General features: G+C 36.9%; 1 protein-coding gene across 4 annotated transcripts in view; it reads right to left on the bottom strand.

Moving 5' to 3' along the window:
* The window catches only part of TENM1 (teneurin transmembrane protein 1), a 782075-nt gene extending 769048 nt beyond the window's left edge, over nt 1-13027 (bottom strand). For all 4 annotated transcript variants that reach the window (XM_085546285.1, XM_085546289.1, XM_085546287.1 and 1 more), the window contains exon 1: nt 12701-13027. The gene's annotated coding sequence lies outside the window, so the exon portion shown is untranslated. The remainder of the gene's footprint in view (nt 1-12700) is intronic.
* Between the last annotated feature and the right edge of the window lie 606 nt (nt 13028-13633).

Below are 13633 nucleotides of genomic sequence, written 5' to 3'. Positions count from 1 at the left end.
TTCATTTGCTTTTGTATCAAAACAAATCACCGAGATAAACACCAGTGAATAATGAACAGTTCCTCAGGCTAAATTCAGTACTCAAAAGCATTTGAGTACTGCTACTGTAATACAGCATTTACCAGTAAATATTTCATACTGTGTTCTGGACAACAGCTTTCACGTACAACACATTACTGCAGAGCATCCTTCAGGAAGGAAGCAGTTTCGCTTTTTTGACATCATAGTCAGACTTCTTTATTTTAGGATAGGCAAAAATCTTTCCAGTATCATGAACAAAGAGATTTTACAGCTAGCACAAGTACTGGGGCACCGTTAAAATTTCAGCTACAGAGATACCACAGTTGCAATGCTTTCTCCTGGTGGATTTCTTTCTGTGTGAGTTGTAGGAATCCACACAAGCTTGCTAAGAAAAATGGTTATGTATATGAATTAGCTTCCTTACTTCAATCTTCCCTGAATATAAGTTACTCTAAAAAATATAACAATAAAAAAAGTACTGTCAGTAATTATACGTTTTTGACAGCAAGATTATTCTGAATCCCCAGTTAACTGCAGGGTTGCATCTTATTGGACATTGTGTAGGAGTGGACACAAAGAAATGGTTGTCTCTTAGAGTAATGTAAAATCTAGACATACAATTCACACAAAGATGGAAAGAGTCTACTGCAAACAACTAAATATACAGACTGAATGCATATGGAGAACACTTGCTAGAACTAACAGATGAGAAAGAGGGTTCAATGAGAAACAGAGAAATAGAGCAGAGAAGCATTGTTCTCCTCCCTGCCACTACCAACACGAAGTTCTGCTTCGTCAGCGTGGCAGGAGCAGATGCCACAAATGCTAGCCTAGCAGGAATGCATGCTGCAGTAGAGGAGAGGAATAAACAAAGGAGCTCAGCAGCAACAGGTTCAATAACAGCTTTCTAGCAGGCATTACCCCTTTGACTTTATCAAGCTGGGGAACCACCCTTGAGTTTTCTACTCTCAAAGAGTATGAAAGAAACCACTGTAAGGAACTGCAAACTTTGGGAGGACAGTTTGCTTTTCTTGCAACCCTGAGTACATCCAAGTTCAGTATCACAATAAAAGTAGCACTCCATTTCACAAATAAATAGCCTGACATACACTATTGGACAGAGCTCACTTTTCATTGCTAAGATATTTTCAATAATAAATTATCTGCTTCAAGACAGTCAAGGAAGTTTCTCTTGGAAAAGCCTAAGAAACACCTTGATTGTTGTTATGGAATTCATTTTCTCTTTCACTGCTTTCATCTCTGTTCTACAGTTTATCCACATTAAGAAGTTCAAACACTGTAACAAAGGATGCAAAGAACTGGCTTTGCTGAATGTATTTTAAGGTCTCTAAAAGGATTAAAATTAATTATAAGATATATTGATATTTGACTGCAACTAATATCACACTTTCTTTCTTCATATGCAGTTGTGTAACATGACCGTTTGGCACTGGCAACTGGTAGAGTCTTGTGTAAATCTGACGCTGACATTTCTCTTGTAGTTAATCTGTTACTATTGTTAATTTGTTAATGCCTCCAAACAGGCATCTTATTCTTGCATTGCTAAGTCTATCAGTTAAACTAACATAATGCAAGTCTGTCTCTGGATAGCCACCATAGCAGGGTTTTACCTTCTTGTTGGGTTATTTCTCTTCCTCCTTCACTACTGTGGCTTATAAAGCAGACAGATTTTAACACAATCATGTATTCTTCACACCTGCACAAAAATAATTACTTCAAAAAGCCCAGGTTGAGACCTGCATCTCTCTGAAGTAGGACACTTTATCCTAAATCAATTCAAGCAATACTCTGAGATAGAATTATATGAAAGTTTGTCATCTGTGTGATTCAAGCTACAGACTCTTAATAGGGAAGAACTGAGACCCTTTATAAGGCACAGGCAGAGATTTCAAAAGGTGTGAGTAGAGGTGGCAGATATGAAGAGTCATTTCTGTACATTTGGTCTTCTGGAATCATCTGCTTTTCCTGATTCTGAATGTACTAGAAGTATATATTTCCTAATCAGTCCTTTACAGTTATTCTATATGGGGCAGTGATTCTCAACATAATACCATAATAAATAGAAGTTTCAGTTTTCATGGAAGAATACTCAAGTTTGAAGTTTTAAAGTATTACTTTGGAATATTTCTCTCAAAAGACAAGGCTCCCCTTATCCCCTTATTTGCTACTTTTTCTCAAGTACTCAAGCTGCCATCAAAATCAAGTCTGTCTTTTCAACTAATGTGTTTTAAGGAGACAGCTGGGGGATTTGGGAGCTCTTTGTTTTTATAGCAGCCTTTTAGCCTGCTGAAGAATTGCATTTTATTTATTTTCTGAAAACAACGGACAAGGCTACTTTGCACTAATGGAGGAGTTGTCTTCTTGTCACCAGGACTGACTAGTTGAGAAAGTATGCATAGAAAATTACTTCCTGCTATGACCTCCATTTTTAGAACTAGTGTAGCGCCAACATAAAAACAAAACCAACAAAATCAAACATTATCCTTGGATAGGACTATATCTCATAAGAAATTCCTTCCTCTTCTTCAATCACACATTCTTAAAAAGCACATATTTGGTTCTTAATGCTGTTGGCCTAGTTGCTATCCATTAACAAGGTAATACAGCTTATAACAACTAATAAATCAGCAGCAACACTAAAGAGAAACAGGTTGCAATACTAAAGTAAAAACAGTAATCAAGTGAAAGCTCAAGATAGAGGGAGTGGAAAAAAAAAAAAAGAAAAAAAGGAAAAAAAAAAAAAAGAAAAAGAAAAGAAAAAAAAAGAAAGAAAGGAAATGCCTATACTCAGGCATGGTGATTCCAAGAAGTCCCTCTCGGCAATACTTTGCTGTGATAATAAAACCACAATTTAAGCCCACAATTACCATTTGACAGTATTTGAGGGACTTCAGTTATTATCTATTCTCAGAGACACTCCAGTACCCTCAGGCATTGTGGAATAAAAGGATAAATTTCTATTACTATCTCCTGGATGTATGCAGGCAGGGATCAGAGAGAGATGCTTTCTGCCACAAGTATTCTAGAGTGAAAGAATAAAAGACACTCTCCCAAGGTTACTAAGCTTAAATTGACATGGATGCTAACATGAAGCCTCGTGAAGGAATGAGATAATCTTGCAACATTACAAAAGGTAAGAGAATTCATATCTGTTTTTTGGGGACTCCCTAATCCAGCAGCACTCCTGTGTACCTTTTTTCACTCCAGACACACACTGGTCTTACAGAAAGTTATTCTTAGCACTGTTTCTTTCTCTTAACTCAGGAGAGTTAGGAGTTGTTCCTAGAAGCATTTAAGGCCAGGCTGTATTGGGTCCTGAACAATGTGATCTAGTACTTAATCTAGCAATTAGCAATGCTGCCTGCGGCAAGGAGTTCAAAACATGGTGAGCCTTGAGGCCCCTTTTCAACCCAAGCCATTCTAAGATTCTATGATATGAGAGTCTCCTGCTGAGGTACCTGCTTCCAGCCCAAAGTAGCCTGAAGGTAGAGTGATCACAGAAAAACTGGAAAGGGATAGAGTGAGATCAAATGCCTGAGATGGTAAAACATCCCATGGAGACAATGATTTTCACCTGTCAAGTGGACAGATGTTCAAGGTGATCTTAAACAAGTGTCACTGCAAGTTTTTCCTCAATTACTTCCAAGGAATAAGCCAGCACACAGGTTAGTTGTTTCATATTTAGCTCTCCACAAAGTTTTCTATATAAATAAATAAATAATAAGAATAAAAATAAAAATTGTTTATACATCTTCACTCTGTAAAAATTCTTCTTAGTCTAAAAGGGTATTCAGAATTGATGACTTGCCACTTCTACCTTGGTCTGTCTTCTAAATTTTCCCTCCTTTCCCTTTTCCCTTGCCAACATTCTCATCTTCCAGCTTCATTCTAGTTTTCCTTTGTCATTGTTACTTGAGGCTTTCACTCTCTTTTCTCTCCAGTCAGCTTTCCCTGCTGTACTAAATGGTATAAACCACCTCCTCCAGTTCCATGCCCTGTGATTTCACACACCAGAATGAGATGCTATTTTCCAAAGTGCCAATTCAGCTCAGCAAGGGAGAAGTGTCCAAGACCAACAGAAGCAAGAAATCAGATTGAGTTTATTATGAGGGGAAACAAAACAAAACAAAAAAACTAAAATCCCATAAAAATAAAAAGCTAAATATTCAGGTTAGCAGCATAGGAGGGAAATAGCAATTTTATGGGAATCTATCAGTATATTAGGACATACCCTTAAATAGGTAAAAGGTGTTCAGGCCTGTCTTAGTTTTATTTGCAATTAGTTTGTGAACTACTTGGATCTAGGTCATGGAACAACCAGATTAAAACCAAATATTTATCTAAACAAAAAATGCAGCAAGATCTTTGCAGAGTATACCTTTAAGGAAAGAATAAAGAATATATCAGTGAATTTCAGCTGCACTAACATGCCATTGCAACACTAGAACTTTTTCCAGTCAACAAATGCTATTCTAGCAATTTTTGTTTTATGCTTATTTCTCCTATCCTCATTGAAAATGAAGTAAATCAAGACCGAAGCATATCTGAACATTGCAATATCTGAATTATACAACTGATTTCAATATTAGTATCTTCTTTTAAGTCCTTGGAAACATTGTTCTTGAAGCTCCCTTCAATCATAGGCAGGTGGATTAGGTTTTCCCCTTAAGAAAAAGTTATTTCTCCAGCTGGAAAACTGGTTAGTTTGGGGTTCATTTGCCTTGGGGGAGAGGGGTTTGTTGTTTTTGTGGTGCTTTTTTTTTTTTTTTTTTTTAGAAACCATTACAATTTTCTCCAGAATATCAAACCTCTGTGAGTCAGACACCTATTTATTTCCATCTTAAATGTATTTACATTAGCATTTAACTTACTGTTCACATTCTGAGAAATTTATTTGGCTGGACAAATCAAGATGCAGGATAATGCAGACTTGTACAACAATTCTTGATACCTCTTTTCCTAAAGCGATACAGAATATTTAAGAATCTCAGTTCCAGATATATGATGTTCACTGGACTCTATTTCCACATACAGTGTTACTCCTTAAAATGTAAATGTAAACATTTCAAAATAATTATGCAAGGATCATGAACTTCAAGCAAGAGTATAATTAATCGATAGAAAAGAGAAAGAATTGGAGCTCTTCCCAGAACCTCCCAAAGGATTCACCCAAGCCTAATAGCAAAACTCTTCCATTGTCCAAACAGCCACCAAACAGACCAGTCAAAAGGATTGTAATAACTGAGATTCTGAAAATGTAAATGGACATAAGGGCAAGTAGAACTCTTACAGTTTTTGTTGGTTTTGTTTACTTTTCCTCTGAGTTATGTCATTCATAGGCATGATTTGAAGATTTTTATGACCTAATCTCCCTATCATTTCTGTGCATAATACTATATGTTTAGTTTTTGAATAAAGGAATATTGCAGCTCCCTGTTAAATGATCAGAAACAATTTGAGAGGAAAGACACACATGAAGAAAGACTTTGGCAGAAAGAGAAACAGGCTCTTGGAGTACATGTCCTACTGTAAATCTCTTAAGAATTTCAACAGTCAAGGCAGTAAAACTGTTTACTGTCCAGGGATACTCAAGCTTGCTCCTGTCAGCCCATTATATAGGACAGATGTTTTAAAAACATTTTTAAATAAAGAATCAACACCAAAGAGACATAAAGCGACATCATCTTGTTATTTTCTTCTCAGTATCCTAAAAGAGTATTTTGCAACTTACACATCAATCATTGCCCATGACCTAAACCATACTGATATTTCTTTTTTTTCTCCTGGGAACACTCTAGAACTATGGCACATAAGCATGTTTTTTTCTTAATTTTTGTTTGTTTAAAATGTACAATTCATCAATTATCAATACAAACTGAAATATCTTGACAAAAACCATTCACACAAGAAAACAATTAGTCATCATTCATTCTATAAGGATAAAAGAAAACTTTGTGAGTTGCATCACTGTACAGTGACACAGTGGAAAAGAAGCACACATTCTATGCTTGTTACTTGTTGCCTGTTGATTTTGTTTTAACCCTTAAAATGTTAAATTACATACAAGTTGAAATTCTGATGATAATTACTGATAATGTGTTTGGAATGGTTTTTAGCTAAAGAACCTCAAGGAATGAAGTGTACGATACATAAAATTCACATATCCTCAGATTTCAGAGACTACTCCCAATCTCTCACAAAGTTACTCTTTGATCAGAATTACAAGATTTCAAACGTTGTTTCCCATACACTCAAGTTTAATTAACCCCTTTCATTGTTCTTCATCTCCTACCTGAACAAGTCCCCAGTGAAAGGTGGCAATCATCACTACTCCCATGACTACCCAAAATACCAGACTTCCATATGTACCAACAGAGATCAAAAGTAACGTGCCACATGCAGAAGTGACTTACTTACAAAATAGCATAGTCAAGTCCCTCATGGTAGTAACATTAGCACAGATATCTAAATCCTTTTTACATGAATTGGACAACTTCAACACCATTAAAATTGATAAAATAGGGGTGCAGCCTTTAGTGAAAAATGAAAACTGACTGAATGGGAGGAACGTCAGAAATTTCAGTGCTGCTGGCTTAAAAGCAGATAAAGAACTCCATCCTACCCATATTACGTGTATGCATTTCATGAAGCAAAAAAATTGCTGGCCAAGGTGCCAGTACTGAAAACCCAGATGAACTCTTCAGCCATCACACTTCCATAAGCTAGCAGTTAACCACCAAGAGAAGCTTCTGAAGCTAAACTGACAAGAGTTACATTTGGTATACTTCACCCGGAATACCAAAGGGATGCTATTCAGTGAGCCAGTGCTACTCAAGGGCATAGCACACATAGATGTTATCCTTATTTTGTTATTATTTATCACTTACTTTCCACCAAGTATTGGTTTCTGTACGGTACTACTTGGAAACAACAGCAGACTCTTCTTTAAGTCTGTAAATTCTAGTCACAAAGTATATTTCAGGGGCCATTTGGGGGGAATGAGTTCAAATAAATATTTTCTGAACAACATCTTAAAAGTACCTACAGAGCTCAGTGAATCAAATACAACAGCAGCACAGATACCCCAGTAGGCTGTTATTACACCCAATAACAGATAAGAAACAACTCTGGCATGGTGGGACAGAGAATAGGGTGGGAAGTTCAAAATCCTTCATGTTAAGTCCACCATACAAATAGCTTTTCAGGAAACTCTGTTGACTAAGTATTTGGGCAGTTTTCCTCTTTAACAGTGAGAAAAATTCATGTGCAGGTAGTTTTGGGGTTTGTGTGTGTACGTGTGTGTGTGGCTACAGAGACACCCAAGGATGAATACAGGGTGAAAACTTCAACACAGCTGATAATTCAGATCCAAGCAGTTGACCTTTGGTTTCTCTTGCAATAAAATCACAATAAACTGCTTGGGTTTCATGACAGTGCCATATATAATCTCTCTGCCTGAATTATGCCCACTTATGAAAAATGTTGATACTCGCTGATTAACTTCCATTAATTTACCAAAGAACAATTTATTACAAATATTTGTGTACTGCTTTTAAAGGCAGTATTTGTAAGCCAGGTTCCAATACCCTTAACCATATGTGCTATGTAGTCTATTCCTTTTAATTTTTAGAAGATTTACAGATTAACTATTTATAAAGACAAATGATTTTCTTCTCAGAATTTTATTTGTTTACATTTCTTTACTGATAAATCCCTACTGCTATACATACTAGGTAGGGTGCTGATCAGAAAAAAATCCTCATTTCCCCCTCCAACCCCATACTTTTAACAATAAGTTGGTCTATCCAAAGAGGTACTTGAAAGCAATGTTTATTGTACAAAACTAACAATGTAATGTTACTAAAAATAAATAAATAAATAAATCTGAATATCTAACTGGATATCATGTTTTCTGAGTCAAATCCCTTTATGGTGCAAATACTCATATTTACTTTTGATTTGGAAAAATAACTTCTTTTTTTTTTTTTTTTTGGAAAAACCACTTTTTTTTTTTTTTTTTTTTACAACATGAAATCCATAATAAAGGCACCCACAAAACAGAGCCTTTTTCTTATTACCATTTTTGTAAGTTACTTACATTATATACTTAACTTGTGAGGTCCCCTTTTCCTTCTGCCAATAGTCTATGTGGGACTCATTAGATACTGACCTAAATCCATCTCCCTTCATTTCATTGTAACATGGCAGATTTTGTGATGGTTCTAATCACACTAGTAGAGCTGCCCACCTCAATTCTATTAATGAAAAGTCAACACAAGCACACTTACACCCTGAGCTATTGACTATTCCTGGACCACGCTAGTGAAGCCCACAGAGATAAAATAACTCTAGTATTTTAAAAGAAACAATGATATCTATCTTGTTTCTTCTTCTTTTTTTCTGGCCACTGAAAAGTAAAGCACTGAAATAGAAAATGCAACATTAAACAATCTCAGAACTTTAAATAAACCTACCAAAATAGCAGCTGCTCAGCTGACAGTTTATTTTCTGGGTCTCTCACCATTGAGTTTTGCTTTCAGTGATTCAGTGCAGTTTTGAACTCTGAACCAGGCTGAGGATAATGAGAGGACCAAAACAACTCACTGTATTTTTTTTCTAATTCAGTCTGTCCTAACTATGACCTATACCAGAGAAATGTCCCTGTGCTAAGCACTGCTACCAGGACTGCTTGAAAATGGCTGGGAATAAGTTTCTAACCAAATTCATAATTTTCAATTACACACACACACACACACACACACACACACAAAAAAAAAAAAAAAAAAAAAAAAAAAGTCAAGTTTAGATGTTTTTGTTTTAAATAGGATTGTGCTAACAGAAATTGCAGTGAAATGTCAGAAGAAAAAACGAAACATTTTGTCAAAACTTCTGCATATAGATACTAGAAATTCAACTTCAGCATCACAGCTTTTCCATCTAGCATCAAAAGATACTAAAGGGGAAGTAAAGAAAACAGTTAGCAAGTTGCTAGCTGCTAATAAGGTTAGGGGAGAGGAAGATCTATGATGCTGAACACACAGCTGGAGAAAACACCCACTTCAGAATTTGCTGTTACGTTACTTCAGTTAACAGTCAGTTTGTTAGAGCATTAACGGACCAGCAACCAACAAACCAGCAGTTAATTGCTAGTAATAATTAGCTTCTTAGGGATTATTGCCTAAATAAATCACAAAAGTTCTGTGCTCTTGTAACATACTATTTTCTTAAGACAGTCAGGTTCAATGGTGGTCAGCCTTACTGCTAATTCTGAACTCATGTGTCAGCCATTAATTCTTGTCTTGTGTGCCCATACAAAGCAAAGTACAAAAGCACCTTAACCTCTGGTGTTCATCTGGAAAAATATTACCAAATGCCTTGACAGTGGACAAAGGAAAGCTAGTCTCATGCTCTGTTCCACACTCACAATAGAAAGAATTCACGCCCAAGTGTGAACACATCTGTTCAACATAAGAATGCTGCACATGTCCCTCAAGAGCACACTGAGTTGTTTTCTGAAAATCCTTAAGTATGTATTTGTAGAGTCATCATACATTACTGGGACTGTATGTTTACTGTTTCACTTACAAAACTAGAGAGCTGATTAAAACTAACTAAAATTAGATCAAAAGATAATGGTCACTCTAGAGACCCATAATAATACAGAATTACACTGACACCCAGAATTTCATACACTGCAACATACCTTCCAGAAATGCTGATTTCTTGTTGCTAAAGAACGATACCGCAGTAAAGAAAACATCAAGAAACACCACTTACTTTTGCTTTTAGTGAAGGATCTCATGTTTCATGTCATGAAATGAGAACCAAGTAACAAAACTGAGGCTTTCTCACCTTATTTTCAATTGCACTAGCTGACCCTCCTCTGTACCACATGTAAACTGAAAAAAACATCACCAATCAGGTCTGGGAACCAGCACAAAGGTAGGTGCTTTGGTCATTTGGTCAAAGGCACTGGAATAAGGGGGTATCTACATAGTGTGTTAAGACAATCAGGAATGCTAGCTAATAACTTCTCTGGTAGCCAGATCAGTCTACTACTTGTCTGATTAACAAACTGTATCATCATCAGGAGCTCTTTTTTTCTTAGATTTGCTAGCAGTGACTCTGGAAATCCTGAAGAGTCTCAGTAAATGTAAGAGGATTCCCCTGTGCGACAGGGGTATTCCACAAACCTCACTGAGCTATCTGCAGTAAAAGCAACTTCTTTAAGGTGGGACTGGAGCAAAAAGGGATCTCTACTACCTGTTTTGTAAATGAAGCAACAGATCAGTCATGACGGAAACAGCGGCTGTTCAGCAGGGTTTTTGGAGTGTAAGGTACGTGTAATGTATAAAGGGAGGTTACTGGAGTCAAATTCATAAGGTGACCTAGAGTTGTAAAAAAGCAATTCTACATAAAGCACCGCTTTTGTGAAAGAGGATAGTCTGAAAACTCTAATACACAGTATGTTTCAAAACAGGCAGCTGCCAACATATATGCATAGTATATGAGCAAAGTGAGTCACAGAAACATAAGGAGACCTGCAAGCAATGCCAAGCCAAGAAGAAACCCATTTAACCCAGTGCACAGTCTTCTGACGGTTCCTTTCTCAGAGATCTACAAAGTGTGACAATGAATAAATAAATAAAAGATAAAATGTAAGGCCTGAGTTTATTCATCAGTTTTACTGAATGTGAACTGAATGTTTACTGAATGTATGAGGATTTAACATATTCCTAGGGCAAGCATTTGGATTGAGATAAAAATAAATTAATTAATTAAAAACAACAACAAAAAGCCATCAACCAGTTATCTTTTGCCTTCACCTTCTCTGAAACCTGCATTTTATTAGAGTTTCTAATTAAATGCATTAAGGCATGCCCAACTTGCTACCCCACTTTTCCTTTTTAAGGTAATAATTTACTTTGGTGTTTCATCAGATAACTACTCATTAAAATAACAGAAGGGCACTGGTGTAATTTTCGTTACTGTACAGTCTATATATTAAGAAAAATAATAGCCAACGTATCACTTTTCCATTCTAGTTCCCTTTCTATTTTAATTTATCTATTTAACCAGCATGAATTTTCCCAAGCACTGAATTTCTCAAGCAGATGAAACACATGGCAAAACTCTTCTCACCTGCTGCCAGGTCCGCTAACCAACCCCTGTCACTGATCAGGCTCACCTCTATTTCACAGCTTTAATTTCCAAGGCTATTTCTTTTTTATCTCTTTAGGCTTTATTACTATCAGATATAATTCCCATTTTCCTGGAATTGTTTTTTCATTATGCTCAGTGGAAAGAAGACTATGGATTTACACCTCCTCAATAGTTTTGACAGATACAAATCACAGGATACCTTTAAACAATATACAGGAGACTATCTCTGCCTAGAGCAATTATGTAGGAAGAAATTGTGTGGGTACAGTCATCAGAGAGAGCTCTACTATTATCAGTATTTATTTCTTATTACAACAGTGGTACCTAAGCTCTGTTTTGAACACTGCTTTCAGGTTTTCCTGTAAGCAACTGAATCTTTAGACATGGCATCCTTGCTCACACAATTACCGACAATGAAAATACACGTACACACATACCGGTCTGTTTCAGAAGAGAATGCTAGACCTTGCAAAAGTTTGCCTCTGAGTCTCTTACTGCAACTTAAATTGATGGAATACTGAAACTTTTGGAGTCTCACAGATATCATGGTATACCTCACAAATCCTGAACTCTGACACTGCTTCCTCATGGCACACAACTGCTACTCTTGCTCTTTATAAACTTATTAAGTCACATGACTGTCATGATACAGAAAGGCTGAACCAGTGCCACCTACGTGCTCATTCATGTGGATGCAAATACAAACACTAGGAAGAAAACACTACACCAAATACCACAAAGCCTGATTGCAGGCTTTTCCTCTCTTTGTCCCTCTGCAGTATTAAGGCAGATAAAATGAGCAGATGTGACCTAGAGCTCCATCCCACCCCAGCCCTCAGCAGTGGCAGTCAGTTCCTGCATTCCTGCATGCTCTTGGTAGAAAGTACTGTGAGGCAAATACTGAAACCAGCTCACAATTATTATATTCATCTATTAGCAGAAATATTAATCTGCCACATAAGACATGTCTGCCTCAGGAAAGTTTAGAAAACTCTTGATAAAACATGCATAATTACTCTGAAAACACAGTAGAGAATTGCTGAAATAACTTCAAATATGCTACAGCATATCTGCTTACTTTCCAGCACACAAAGAATTTATGGTAATAAGTTTTGGAAAGTAATACAGCAGTGTTGCTAAAAATGCAGAGCAGCTGCTTCAGTTATTATAAAATGGCTAATTTTTACTCATTTGTGATATGGGTTTGAAGATGGGTAACAGCTGCAGTTTCACCCAGCTGCATCCTGATGCTAAACGCACACCTCGAAGCAGTCAGATGGAAGTATAGATTGCTTTACTTTACAGCACTAAGTACCTTTGCCTTTCCAAGAAATACCCTGAAGGTCATTGGCAATTAAAGCTCCCCAAGGTCTCTTTCACTCGGGGTACGATGGCTAACAGACACAAGGTCTCCAGAAGTCTGCCACCATACAGTAACATAGCAAGTAGTAACTGAGCTGCATGAATTAAAGAGGATGTCGAAAGGGCTTCCTACCTGTACAAGTTGCTACTCCCCCTCAGCCTGGAACCCTAGACGCTGGCTCTTCTCCTTAATTGCTGAGACAACACGAATTTCTCAAGTAAGAAGTAGGAAAAAAAAAAAAAAAAAGAAAAGAAAAAAAAAAAGAAAGGCTCTATTGGTTGCTGCCTCCTCCTTAAAAAGGTTACTTCAAATGCCTCTCTCGCTCCCTATTTATTTTCTGTCCCTCCCAGAAGAGCAGTTTAGAGGTAGAGTAACGGAGTGTTTATCCTGGCTCTGAGGATGCACGCTTGTGCGATAACTGCCTGCTCCCTGCAGTATAGCCGGCATGATGTGATGTGCATACTAAAGCAGTTTGCATTAGGCAAGGCTTAGCAGAGCCAGCTTCCCAGTCTCCACCTTCTGTATCGCAGAGCGAGACGGCTTCTTCGAAAACACTAGGGCTGTAATGACAAGGCGGCAGGGCTCTGCTTAAAGCATAAATGCATTTTCTTTGAAGATAGTATTTAAGGATAAGGTTATATTTGTATGTCACCTCACCTGTGAAAAAATAGAAGCAGCTTTAAGTGAAAACGCAATACAGTCACATGAACATGTAAAAATTCCCTGTTATTTGTTGTCATATGACAGATTATACTAAAAGCAAAAACTAATGAGAAATCCCTAGTTAGGAAACATTTATCTGCTGCCATCTATCAAACAAGGAAAGGACTAAACAAATAAATACAGCCTTGAAGAACACAGAGGCTTAAACGTCTACAGGCTCTAAGATAAATGTGGGGTTTTTATACACTACAGTCACGGCTGAACAACAGCTACATTATGAACGAGAATTAGCTCTAAAGTACTACATTTATCATAAATCTGAATAAATATTAGAGAAGAGATCAGGCTGTAAAACCCTAATTTGGATTTTGAGCTGTCTACAGCTTAGAAGAGCCTGAATCT

The sequence above is a fragment of the Coturnix japonica genome, chromosome 4 (assembly GCF_054131305.1).
Source record: "Coturnix japonica strain WE chromosome 4, WE-NBRP24, whole genome shotgun sequence".
NCBI classification, from domain to species: domain Eukaryota; kingdom Metazoa; phylum Chordata; class Aves; order Galliformes; family Phasianidae; genus Coturnix; species Coturnix japonica.
This window is presented reverse-complemented; position numbering and strand designations above follow the sequence as displayed.